Source organism: Fistularia commersonii, chromosome 9 (assembly GCF_037954325.1).
Source record: "Fistularia commersonii isolate RoL2024-O1a breed Wild chromosome 9, RoL_Fcom_v1.0, whole genome shotgun sequence".
Taxonomy (NCBI): domain Eukaryota; kingdom Metazoa; phylum Chordata; class Actinopteri; order Syngnathiformes; family Fistulariidae; genus Fistularia; species Fistularia commersonii.
Window position 1 is genome coordinate 14593667 of NC_141292.1, and position 14552 is coordinate 14608218.

Genomic DNA, 14552 nt, shown 5'->3' on the forward strand with positions numbered 1-14552 from the left:
TATGTTGTTTAGGTCATGATTCTGCACAGATATGTCAAATTCAGTGTAATCCAGCAACAAGTTTAAAAGTTATAGCCATTCGTTCAAAAAGTGCTTATCTCACAGAGTTGAAGCGTTTTTGATTCGGAGTGGAAATAACTAATGAATTTCATCAAGCTGGTTTCTGCTGTTGAAATATGTTGTTTAGGACATGATTCTTCACAATATATATCAAATTCAGTGTAATCGAGCCACAAGTTCAAAAGATATAGCCATTCGTTCAAAATGTGCCTAATTCACCGAGTTGAAGCGTTTATGAATCGAGTGGAAATAACTAATGAATCTCATCAAGCAGGTTTCTGCTTTTGAAATATGTTGTTTAGGACATGATTCTACACAATATATGTCAAATTCAGTGTAATCCAGCAACATGTTTAAAAGTTATAGCCATTCGTTCAAACATTGCTTATCTCACCGAGTTGAAGCGATTTTGATTCGGAGTGGAAATAACTAATGAATTTCATCAAGCCGGTTTCTGCTGTTAAAATATGTTGTTTAGGACATGATTCTGCGCAATATAATTCAAATTCAGTGTAATCCAGGCTCAAGTTCAAAAGATATAGCCATGCGTTCATAAATTGCTTATCTCACCTAGTTGAAAATTTTTTGATACGGAGTGGAAATAACTAATGAATTTCATCAAGGTGGTTGCTGCTCTTTAAATATGTTGTTTAGGATATGATTCTACACAATATATGTCAAATTCAGTGTTATCCAGCCACAAGTTTAAAAGATATAGCCATTCATTCAAAAAGTGCTTATCTCACCTAGTTGAAGCATTTTTTATATAGAGTGAAAATAACTAATCAATGTCATCAAGCTGGTTTCTTTTGTTGAAATATGTTGTTTAGGACATGATTTTGCACAATATATGTCAAATTCAGTGTAATCCAGCAACAATTTTGAAAGTTATAGCCATTCGTTCTAAAAGTGCTTATCTCACAGAGTTGAAGCGTTTTTGATTCAGAGTAGAAATAATTAATGAATTTCATCAAGCAGGTTTCTGCTGTTGAAATATGTTGTTTAGGTCATGATTCTGCACTATATATGTCAAATTCAGTGTAATCCAGCCACAAGTTTGAAAGTTATAGCCATTTGTTCAAACATTGCTTACCTCACCGAGTTGAAGCGTTTTTGATTCGGAGTGAAAATAACTAATGAATTTCATCAAGCTGGTTTCTGCTGTTGAAATGTGTTTTTTAGGACATGATTCTGCACAATATTTATCAAATTCAGTGTAATCCAGCCAAAAGTTCAAAATATATAGCCATTTGTTCATAAAGTGCTTATCTCACCGAGTTGAAGCGTTTTTGATTCGGAGTGTAAATAACTAATGAATTTCATCAAGCCGGTTTCTGCTGTTGAAATATGTTGTTTAGGACATGATTCTCATCAATATATGTCAAATTCAGTGTAATCCAGCCACAAGTTTAAAAGTTATAGCCATTGGTTCTAACATTGCTTCTCTCACCGAGTTGAAGCGTTTTTGATTCGAAGTGAAAATAACTAATGAATTTCATCAAGCTGGTTTCTGCTGTTGAAATATGTTGTTTAGGACATGATTCTGCACAATATATATCAAATTCAGTGTAATCCAGCCACAAGTTTAAAAGTTATAGCCATTCGTTAAAAATGTGCTTAACTCACCGAGTTGAAGCGTTTTTGATTCGGAGTGGAAATAACTAATGAATTTATTCAAACTGGTTTCTGCTGTAAAAATATCTTGTTTAGGACATGATTATGAACAATATATGTCAAATTCAGTGTAATCAGGCAAAAAGTTTAAAAGTTATAGCCATTCGTTCAAACATTGCTTCTTTCACCGAGTTGAAGCGTTTTTGATTCGGAGTGGAAATAACTAATGAATTTTATCAAGCAGGTTTCTGCTGTTGAAATATGTTGTTTAGGACATGATTCTGCACAATATATGTCAAATTCAGTGTAATCAAGTCCCAAGTTCAAAAGATATAGCAATGCGTTCAAAAAGTGCTTATCTCACAGAGTTGAAGCGTTTTTGATTCGGAGTGAAAATAACTAACGAATTTCATCAAGCAGGTTTCTGCTGTTGAAATATGTTGTTTAGGACATGATTCTGCACAATATATGTCAAATTCAGTGTAATCCAGCCACAAGTTTTAAAGTTATAACCATTTTTTCAAACATTGCTTATCTCACCGAGTTGAAGCGTTTTTGATTCGGAGTGGAAATAACTAATGAATTTCATCTAGCTGGTTTCTGCTGTAGAAATATGTTTTTTAGGAAATGATTCTGCACAATATTTATCAAATTCAGTGTAATCCAGCCACAAGTTCAAAATAAATAGCCATTTGTTCATAAAGTGCTTATCTCACCGAGTTGAAGCGTTTTTGATTCGGAGTGGAAATAACTAATGAATTTCATCAAGCAGGTTTCTGCTGTAGAAATATGTTGTTTAGGACATGATTCTCCACAATATATGTCAAATTCAGTGTAATCCAGCCTAGAGTTCAAAAGATATAGCCATTTGTTCAAACATTGCTCCTTTCACCGAGTTGAAGCGTTTTTGATTTGGAGTGGAAATAACTAATGAATTTCATCAAGCTGGTTGCTGCTCTTCAAATATGTTGTTTAGGACATGATTCTGCACAATATATGTCAAATTCAGTGTAATCCAGCCACAAGTTTAAAAGTTATAGCCATTGGTTCTAACATTGCTTCTCTCACCGAGTTGAAGCGTTTTTGATTCGAAGTGAAAATAACTAATGAATTTCATCAAGCTGGTTTCTGCTGTTGAAATATGTTGTTTAGGACATGATTCTGCACAATATATATCAAATTCAGTGTAATCCAGCCACAAGTTTAAAAGTTATAGCCATTCGTTAAAAATGTGCTTAACTCACCGAGTTGAAGCGTTTTTGATTCGGAGTGGAAATAACTAATGAATTTATTCAAACTGGTTTCTGCTGTAAAAATATCTTGTTTAGGACATGATTATGAACAATATATGTCAAATTCAGTGTAATCAGGCAAAAAGTTTAAAAGTTATAGCCATTCGTTCAAACATTGCTTCTTTCACCGAGTTGAAGCGTTTTTGATTCAGAGTGGAAATAACTAATGAATTTTATCAAGCAGGTTTCTGTTGTTGAAATATGTTGTTTAGGACATGATTCTGCACAATATATGTCAAATTCAGTGTAATCAAGTCCCAAGTTCAAAAGATATAGCAATGCGTTCAAAAAGTGCTTATCTCACAGAGTTGAAGCGTTTTTGATTCGGAGTGAAAATAACTAACGAATTTCATCAAGCAGGTTTCTGCTGTTGAAATATGTTGTTTAGGACATGATTCTGCACAATATATGTCAAATTCAGTGTAATCCAGCCACAAGTTTTAAAGTTATAACCATTTTTTCAAACATTGCTTATCTCACCGAGTTGAAGCGTTTTTGATTCGGAGTGGAAATAACTAATGAATTTCATCTAGCTGGTTTCTGCTGTAGAAATATGTTTTTTAGGAAATGATTCTGCACAATATTTATCAAATTCAGTGTAATCCAGCCACAAGTTCAAAATAAATAGCCATTTGTTCATAAAGTGCTTATCTCACCGAGTTGAAGCGTTTTTGATTCGGAGTGGAAATAACTAATGAATTTCATCAAGCAGGTTTCTGCTGTAGAAATATGTTGTTTAGGACATGATTCTCCACAATATATGTCAAATTCAGTGTAATCCAGCCTAGAGTTCAAAAGATATAGCCATTTGTTCAAACATTGCTCCTTTCACCGAGTTGAAGCGTTTTTGATTTGGAGTGGAAATAACTAATGAATTTCATCAAGCTGGTTGCTGCTCTTCAAATATGTTGTTTAGGACATGATTCTGCACAATATATGTCAAATTCAGTGTAATCCAGCCACAAGTTTAAAAGTTATAGCCATTCGTTCTAACATTGCTTCTCTCACCGAGTTGAAGCGTTTTTGATTCGAAGTGAAAATAACTAATGAATTTCATCAAGCTGGTTTCTGCTGTTGAAATATGTTGTTTAGGACATGATTCTGCACAATATATATCAAATTCAGTGTAATCCAGCCACATGTTTAAAAGTTATAGCCATTCGTTAAAAATGTGCTTAACTCACCGAGTTGAAGCGTTTTTGATTCGGAGTGGAAATAACTAATGAATTTATTCAAACTGGTTTCTGCTGTAAAAATATCTTGTTTAGGACATGATTATGAACAATATATGTCAAATTCAGTGTAATCAGGCAAAAAGTTTAAAAGTTATAGCCATTCGTTCAAACATTGCTTCTTTCACCGAGTTGAAGCGTTTTTGATTCAGAGTGGAAATAACTAATGAATTTTATCAAGCAGGTTTCTGCTGTTGAAATATGTTGTTTAGGACATGATTCTGCACAATATATGTCAAATTCAGTGTAATCAAGTCCCAAGTTCAAAAGATATAGCAATGCGTTCAAAAAGTGCTTATCTCACAGAGTTGAAGCGTTTTTGATTCGGAGTGAAAATAACTAACGAATTTCATCAAGCAGGTTTCTGCTGTTGAAATATGTTGTTTAGGACATGATTCTGCACAATATATGTCAAATTCAGTGTAATCCAGCCACAAGTTTTAAAGTTATAACCATTTTTTCAAACATTGCTTATCTCACCGAGTTGAAGCGTTTTTGATTCGGAGTGGAAATAACTAATGAATTTCATCTAGCTGGTTTCTGCTGTAGAAATATGTTTTTTAGGAAATGATTCTGCACAATATTTATCAAATTCAGTGTAATCCAGCCACAAGTTCAAAATAAATAGCCATTTGTTCATAAAGTGCTTATCTCACCGAGTTGAAGCGTTTTTGATTCGGAGTGGAAATAACTAATGAATTTCATCAAGCAGGTTTCTGCTGTAGAAATATGTTGTTTAGGACATGATTTTCCACAATATATGTCAAATTCAGTGTAATCCAGCCTCAAGTTCAAAAGATATAGACATTTGTTCAAACATTGCTCCTTTCACCGAGTTGAAGCGTTTTTGATTTGGAGTGGAAATAACTAATGAATTTCATCAAGCAGGTTTCTGCTGTTGAAATATGTTGTTTAGGACATGATTCTGCACAATATATGTCAAATTCAGTGTTATCCAGCCACAAGTTCAAAAGATATAGCAATGCGTTCATAAAGTGCTTAACTCACCGAGTTGAATCGTTTTTGATTCGGAGTGGAAATAACTGATTAATTTCATCAAGCAGGTTTCTGCTGTTGAAATATGTTTTTTAGGACATGATTCTGCACAATATTTATCAAATTCAGTGTAATCCAGCCACAAGTTCAAAATATATAGCAATTTGTTCGTAAAGTGCTTATCTCACCGAGTTGAAGCGTTTTTGATTCGGAGTGGAAATAACTAATGCATTTCATCAAGCAGGTTTCTGCTGTAGAAATATGTTTTTTAGGACATGATTTTCCACAATATATGTCAAATTCAGTGTAATCCAGCCTCAAGTTCAAAAGATATAGCCATTTGTTCATAAAGTGCTTATCTCAACGAGTTGAAGCGTTTTTGATTCGGAGTGTAAATTACTAATGAATTTCATCAAGCCGGTTTCTGCTGTTGAAATATGTTGTTTTGTTCATGATTCTCCACAATATATGTCAAATTCAGTGTAATCCAGCCACAAGTTTAAAAGTTATAGCCATTGGTTCAAACATTGCTTTTCTCACCGAGTTGAAGCGTTTTTGATTCGGAGTGAAAATAACTAATGAATTTCATCAAGCTGGTTTCTGCTGTTGAAATATGTTGTTTAGGACATGATTCTGCACAATATATATCAAATTCAGTGTAATCCAGTCACAAGTTTAAAAGATATAGCCATTCGTTAAAAATGTGCTGAACTCACCGAGTTGAAGCGTTTTTGATTCGAGTGGAAATAACTAATGAATTTCATCAAACTGGTTTCTGCTGTAGAAATATCTTGTTTAGGACATGATTCTGAACAATATATGTCAAATTCAGTGTAATCTGGCAAAAAGTTTAAAAGTTATAGCCATTCGTTCAAACATTGCTTCTTTCACCGAGTTGAAGCGTTTTTGATTCGGAGTGGAAATAACTAATGAATTTCATCAAGCAGGTTTCTGCTGTTGAAATATGTTGTTTAGGACATGATTCTGCACAATATATGTCAAATTCAGTGTAATCCAGTCACAAGTTCAAAAGTTATAGCAATGCGTTCATAAAGTGCTTAACTCACCGAGTTGAAGAGTTTTTGATTCGGAGTGGAAATAACTGATTAATTTCATCAAGCAGGTTTCTGCTGTTGAAATATGTTGTTCAGGACATGATTCTGCACAATATATGTCAAATTCAGTAGAATCCAGCTACAAATTTAAAAGTTATAGCCATTCGTTCAAAAAGAGCTTATCCCACCAAGTTGAAGCGTTTTTTATTCGGAGTGGAAATAACTAATGAATTTCATCAAACTGGTTTCTGCTGTTGAAATATGTTGTTTAGGACATGATTCTGCACAAATATGTCAAATTCAGTGTAATCCAGCAACATGTTTAAAAGTTATAGCCATTCGTTCAAACATTGCTTATCTCACCGAGTTGAAGCGTTTTTGATTCGGAGTGAAAATAACTAATGAATTTCATCAAGCAGGTTTCTGCTGTTAAAATATGTTGTTTAGGTCATGATTCTGCACTATATATGTCAAATTCAGTGTAATCCAGTCACAAGTTTGAAAGTTATAGCCATTCGTTCAAAAAGTGCTTATCTCACAGAGTTGAAGCGTTTTTGATTCGGAGTGAAAATAACTAATGAATTTCATCAAGCAGGTTTCTGCTGTTGAAATATGTTGTTTAGGACATGATTCTGCACATTATATGTCAAATTCAGTGTAATCCAGCCACAAGTTTTAAAGTTATAACCATTTGTTCAAACATTGCTTATCTCACCGAGTTGAAGCTTTTTTGATTCGGATTTAAAATAACTAATGAATTTCATCAAGCTGGTTTCTGCTGTTGAAATGTGTTTTTTTAGGACATGAGTCTGCACAATATTTATCAAATTCAGTGTAATCCAGCCACAAGTTCAAAATATATAGCCATTTGTTCATAAAGTGCTTATCTCACCGAGTTGAAGCGTTTTTGATTCGGAGTGGAAATAACTAATGAATTTCATCAAGCAGGTTTCTGCTTTTGAAATATGTTGTTTAGGACATGATTCTCCACAATATATGTCAAATTCAGTGTAATCCAGCCTCAAGTTCAAAAGATATAGCCATTTGGTCATAAAGTGCTTATCTTACCGAGTTGAAGCGTTTTTGATTCGGAATGAAAATAACTAATGAATTTCATCTAGCCAGTTTCATCTGTTGAAATATGTTGTTTAGGACATGATTCTCCACAATATATGTCAAATTCAGTGTAATCCAGCCTCAAGTTCAAAAGATAAAGCCATTTGTTCATAAAGTGCTTATCTCACCGAGTTGAAGCGTTTTTGATTCGGAGTGTAAATAACTAATGAATGTCATCAAGCTGGTTTCTGCTGTTGAAATATGTTGTTTAGGACATGATTTTGCACAATATATGTCAAATTCAGTGTAATCCAGCAACAATTTTGAAAGTTATAGCCATTCGTTCAAAAAGTGCTTATCTCACCGAGTTGAAGCGTTTTTGATTCGGAGTGGAAATAACTAATGAATTTCATCAAGCAGGTTTCTGCTGTTGAAATATGTTGTTTAGGACATGATTCTGCACAATATATGTCAAATTCAGTGTAATCCAGCCACAAGTTTAAAAGTTATAAACATTCGTTCAAACATTGCTTATCTCACCGAGTTGAAGCGTTTTTGATTCAGAGTGGAAATAACTATTGAATTTCATCAAGCTGGTTTCTGCTGTTGAAATGTGTTGTTTAGGACATGATTCTCCACAATATATGTCAAATTCAGTGTGGTCCAGCCTCAAGTTCAAATGATATAGCAATGCGTTCATAAAGTGCTTAACTCACCGAGTTGAAGCGTTTATGAATCGAGTGGAAATAACTAATGAATCTCATCAAGCAGGTTTCTGCTTTTGAAATATGTTGTTTAGGACATGATTCTACACAATATAGGTCAAATTCAGTATAATCCAGCAACATGTTTAAAAGTTATAGCCATTCGTTCAAACATTGCTTATCTCACCGAGTTGAAGGGATTTTGATTCGGAGTGGAAATAACTAATGAATTTCATCAAGCCGGTTTCTGCTGTTAAAATATGTTGTTTAGGACATGATTCTGCGCAATATAATTCAAATTCAGTGTAATCCAGCCTCAAGTTCAAAAGATATAGCCATGCGTTCATAAATTGCTTATCTCACCTAGTTGAAATTTTTTTGATACGGAGTGAAAATAACTAATCAATGTCATCAAGCTGGTTTCTTTTGTTGAAATATGTTGTTTAGGACATGATTTTGCACAATATATGTCAAATTCAGTGTAATCCAGCAACAATTTTGAAAGTTATAGCCATTCGTTCAAAAAGTGCTTATCTCACAGAGTTGAAGCGTTTTTGATTCAGAGTAGAAATAATTAATGAATTTCATCAAGCAGGTTTCTGCTGTTGAAATATGTTGTTTAGGTCATGATTCTGCACTATATATGTCAAATTCAGTGTAATCCAGCCTCAAGTTCAAAAGATATAGCCATTTGTTCATAAAGTGCTTATCTCACCGAGTTGAAGTGTTTTTGATTCGGAATGAAAATAACTAATGAATTTCATCAAGCCGGTTTCATCTGTTGAAATATGTTGTTAAGGACATGATTCTCCACAATATATGTCAAATTCAGTGTAATCCAGCCTCAAGTTCAAAAGATATAGCCATTTGTTCATAAAGTGCTTATCTCACCGAGTTGAAGCGTTTTTGATTCGGAGTGTAAATAACTAATGAATTTCATCAAGCCGGTTTCTGCTGTTGAAATATGTTGTTTAGGACATGATTCTCATCAATATATGTCAAATTCAGTGTAATCCAGCCACAAGTTTAAAAGTTATAGCCATTGGTTCTAACATTGCTTCTCTCACCGAGTTGAAGCGTTTTTGATTCGAAGTGAAAATAACTAATGAATTTCATCAAGCTGGTTTCTGCTGTTGAAATATGTTGTTTAGGACATGATTCTGCACAATATATATCAAATTCAGTGTAATCCAGCCACAAGTTTAAAAGTTATAGCCATTCGTTAAAAATGTGCTTAACTCACCGAGTTGAAGCGTTTTTGATTCGGAGTGGAAATAACTAATGAATTTATTCAAACTGATTTCTGCTGTAAAAATATCTTGTTTAGGACATGATTCTGAACAATATATGTCAAATTCAGTGTAATCAGGCAAAAAGTTTAAAAGTTATAGCCATTCGTTCAAACATTGCTTCTTTCACCGAGTTGAAGCGTTTTTGATTCGGAGTGGAAATAACTAATGAATTTTATCAAGCAGGTTTCTGCTGTTGAAATATGTAGTTTAGGACATGATTCTGCACAATATATGTCAAATTCAGTGTAATCAAGTCCCAAGTTCAAAAGATATAGCAATGCGTTCAAAAAGTGCTTATCTCACAGAGTTGAAGCGTTTTTGATTCGGAGTGAAAATAACTAACGAATTTCATCAAGCAGGTTTCTGCTGTTGAAATATGTTGTTTAGGACATGATTCTGCAAAATATATGTCAAATTCAGTGTAATCCAGCCACAAGTTTTAAAGTTATAACCATTTTTTCAAACATTACTTATCTCACCGAGTTGAAGCGTTTTTGATTCGGAGTGGAAATAACTAATGAATTTCATCTAGCTGGTTTCTGCTGTAGAAATATGTTTTTTAGGAAATGATTCTGCACAATATTTATCAAATTCAGTGTAATCCAGCCACAAGTTCAAAATAAATAGCCATTTGTTCATAAAGTGCTTATCTCACCGAGTTGAAGCGTTTTTGATTCGGAGTGGAAATAACTAATGAATTTCATCAAGCAGGTTTCTGCTGTAGAAATATGTTGTTTAGGACATGATTCTCCACAATATATGTCAAATTCAGTGTAATCCAGCCTCAAGTTCAAAAGATATAGCCATTTGTTCAAACATTGCTCCTTTCACCGAGTTGAAGCGTTTTTGATTCGGAGTGGAAATAACTAATGAATTTCATCAAGCAGGTTTCTGCTGTTGAAATATGTTGTTTAGGACATGATTCTGCACAATATATGTCAAATTCAGTGTTATCCAGCCACAAGTTCAAAAGATATAGCCATTCGTTCAAAAACTGCTTATCTCACCGAGTTGAAGCGTTTATGAATCGAGTGGAAATAACTAATGAATCTCATCAAGCAGGTTTCTGCTTTTGAAATATGTTGTTTAGGACATGATTCTACACAATATATGTCAAATTCAGTGTAATCCAGCAACATGTTTAAAAGTTATAGCCATTCGTTGAAACATTGCTTATCTCACCGAGTTGAAGCGTTTTTGATTCGGAGTGAAAATAACTAATGAATTTCATCAAGCCGGTTTCTGCTGTTAAAATATGTTGTTTAGGTCATGATTCTGCACTATATATGTCAAATTCAGTGTAATCCAGTCACAAGTTTGAAAGTTATAGCCATTCGTTCAAAAAGTGCTTATCTCACCGAGTTGAAGCGTTTTTGATTCGGAGTGAAAATAACTAATGAATTTCATCAAGCAGGTTTCTGCTGTTGAAATATGTTGTTTAGGACATGATTCTGCACAATATATGTCAAATTCAGTGTAATCCAGCCACAAGTTTTAAAGTTATAACCATTTGTTCAAACATTGCTTATCTCACCGAGTTGAAGCTTTTTTGATTCGGATTTAAAATAACTAATGAATTTCATCAAGCTGGTTTCTGCTGTTGAAATGTGTTTTTTAGGACATGAGTCTGCACAATATTTATCAAATTCAGTGTAATCCAGCCACAAGTTCAAAATATATAGCCATTTGTTCATAAAGTGCTTATCTCACCGAGTTGAAGCGTTTTTGATTCGGAGTGGAAATAACTAATGAATTTCATCAAGCAGGTTTCTGCTGTAGAAATATGTTGTTTAGGACATGATTCTCCACAATATATGTCAAATTCAGTGTAATCCAGCCTCAAGTTCAAAAGATATAGCCATTTGGTCATAAAGTGCTTATCTCACCGAGTTGAAGCGTTTTTGATTCGGAATGAAAATAACTAATGAATTTCATCTAGCCAGTTTCATCTGTTGAAATATGTTGTTTAGGACATGATTCTCCACAATATATGTCAAATTCAGTGTAATCCAGCCTCAAGTTCAAAAGATAAAGCCATTTGTTCATAAAGTGCTTATCTCACCGAGTTGTAGCGTTTTTGATTCGGAGTGTAAATAACTAATGAATGTCATCAAGCTGGTTGCTGCTGTTGAAATATGTTGTTTAGGACATGATTTTGCACAATATATGTCAAATTCAGTGTAATCCAGCAACAATTTTGAAAGTTATAGCCATTCGTTCAAAAAGTGCTTATCTCACAGAGTTGAAGCGTTTTTGATTCGGAGTGGAAATAACTAATGAATTTCATCAAGCTGGTTTCTGCTGTTGAAATATGTTGTTTAGGACACGATTCTGCACAATATTTATCAAATTCAGTTGAATCCAGCTACAAATTTAAACGTTATAGCCATTCGTTCAAAAAGTGCTTATCCCACCAAGTTGAAGCGTTTTTTATTCGGAGTGGAAATAACTAATGAATTTCATCAAGCAGGTTTCTGCTGTTGAAATATGTATTTTAGGACATGATTCTGCACAATATATGTCAAATTCAGTGTAATCCAGCCACAAGTTTAAAAGTTATAGCCATTCGTTCAAACATTGCTTCTCTCACCGAGTTGAAGCGTTTTTGATTCGGAGTGGAAACAACTAATGAATTTCATCAAGCTGGTTGCTGCTCTTCAAATATGTTGTTTAGGACATGATTCTGCACAATATATGTCAAATTCAGTGTAATCCAGCCACAAGTTTAAAAGTTATAGCCATTCGTTCAAAAACTGCTTATCTCACCGAGTTGAAGCGTTTTTGATTCGGAGTGGAAATAACTAATGAATTTCATCAAGCTGGTTTCTGCTGTTGAAATATGTTGTTTAGGACATGATTCTGCACAATATATATCAAATTCAGTGTAATCCAGCCACAAGTTCAAAAGATATAGCCATTCGTTCAAAATGTGCTTAACTCACCGAGTTGAAGCGTTTTTGATTCGAGTGGAAATAACTAATGAATTTCATCAAGCAGGTTTCTGCTGTTGAAATATGTTGTTTATGACATGATTCTGCACAATATATGTCAAATTCAGTGTAATCCAGCCACAAGTTTAAAAGTTATAGCCATTGGTTCAAACATTGCTTCTCTCACCGAGTTGAAGCGTTTTTGATTCGTAGTGAAAATAACTAATGAATTTCATCAAGCTGGTTTCTGCTGTTGAAATATGTTGTTTAGGACATGATTCTGCACAATATATATCAAATTCAGTGTAATCCAGCCACAAGTTTAAAAGTTATAGCCATTCGTTAAAAATGTGCTTAACTCACCGAGTTGAAGCGTTTTTGATTCGAGTGGAAATAACTAATGAATTTCATCAAGCAGGTTTCTGCTGTAGAAATATCTTGTTTAGGACATGATTCTGAACAATATATGTCAAATTCAGTGTAATCAGGCAAAAAGTTCAAAAGTTATAGCCATTCGTTCAAACATTGCTTCTTTCACCGAGTTGAAGCGTTTTTGATTCGGAGTGGAAATAACTAATGAATTTCACCAAAAAGGTTTCTGTTGTTGAAATATGTTGTTTAGTCTATGATTCTGAACTATATATGTCAAATTCAGTGTAGTCCAGCAACAAGCTTAAAAGTTATAGCCATTCGTTCAAAAAGTGCTTATCTCACAGAGTTGAAGCGTTTTTGATTCGGAGTGGAAATAACTAATGAATTTCATCAAGCTGGTTTCTGATTTTGAAATGTTGTTTAGGACATGATTCTGCACAATATATATCAAATTCAGTGTAATCCAGCCACAAGTTCAAAAGATATAGCCATTCGTTCAAAATATGCTTAACTCACCGAGTTGAAGCGTTTATGAATCGAGTGGAAATAACTAATGAATCTCATCAAGCAGGTTTCTGCTTTTGAAATATGTTGTTTAGGACATGATTCTACACAATATATGTCAAATTCAGTGTAATCCAGCAACATTTTTAAAAGTTATAGCCATTCGTTCAAACATTGCTTCTTTCACCGAGTTGAAGCGTTTTTGATTCGGAGTGGAAATAACTAATGAATTTCATCAAGCAGGTTTCTGCTTTTGAAATATGTTGTTTAGGACATGATTCTGCACAATATATTTCAAATTCAGTGTAATTCAGCCTCAAGTTCAAAAGATATAGCCATGCGTTCATAAAATGCTTATCTGACCTAGTTGAAAATTTTTTGATTCGGAGTGGAAATAACTGATGAATTTCATCAAGCTGGTTGCTGCTCTTCAAATATGTTGTTTAGGACATGATTCTGCACAATATATGTCAAATTCAGTGTAATCCAGCAACAAGTTTAAAAGTTATAGCCATTCGTTCAAACATTGCTTCTCTCACCGAGTTGAAGCGTTTTTGATTCGGAGTGGAAACAACTAATGAATTTCATCAAGCTGGTTGCTGCTCTTCAAATATGTTGTTTAGGACATGATTCTGCACAATATATGTCAAATTCAGTGTAATCCAGCCACAAGTTTAAAAGTTATAGCCATTCGTTCAAAAACTGCTTATCTCACCGAGTTGAAGCGTTTTTGATTCGGAGTGGAAATAACTAATGAATTTCATCAAGCTGGTTTCTGCTGTTGAAATATGTTGTTTAGGACATGATTCTGCACAATATATATCAAATTCAGTGTAATCCAGCCACAAGTTCAAAAGATATAGCCATTCGTTCAAAATGTGCTTAACTCACCGAGTTGAAGCGTTTTTGATTCGAGTGGAAATAACTAATGAATTTCATCAAGCAGGTTTCTGCTGTTGAAATATGTTGTTTAGGACATGATTTTGCACAATATATGTCAAATTCAGTGTCATCCAGCCACAAGTTTAAAAGTTATAGCCATTGGTTCAACCATTGCTTCTCTCACCGAGTTGAAGCTTTTTTGATTTGGAGTGGAAATAACTAATGAATTTCATCAAGCAGGTTTCTGCTGTTGAAATATGTTATTTAGGACATGATTCTGCACAATATATATCAAATTCCGTGTAATCCAGCCACAAGTTCAAAAGATATAGCCATTCGTTCAAAATGTGCTTAACTCACCGAGTTGAAGCGTTTTTGATTCGAGTGGAAATAACTAATGAATTTCATCAAGCCGGTTTCTGCTGTTGAAATATGTTGTTTAGGACATGATTCTGCACAATATATGTCAAATTCAGTGTAATCCAGCAACAAGTTTAAAAGTTATAGCCATTCGTTCAAACATTGCTTCTCTCACCGAGTTTAAGCGTTTTTGATTCGGAGTG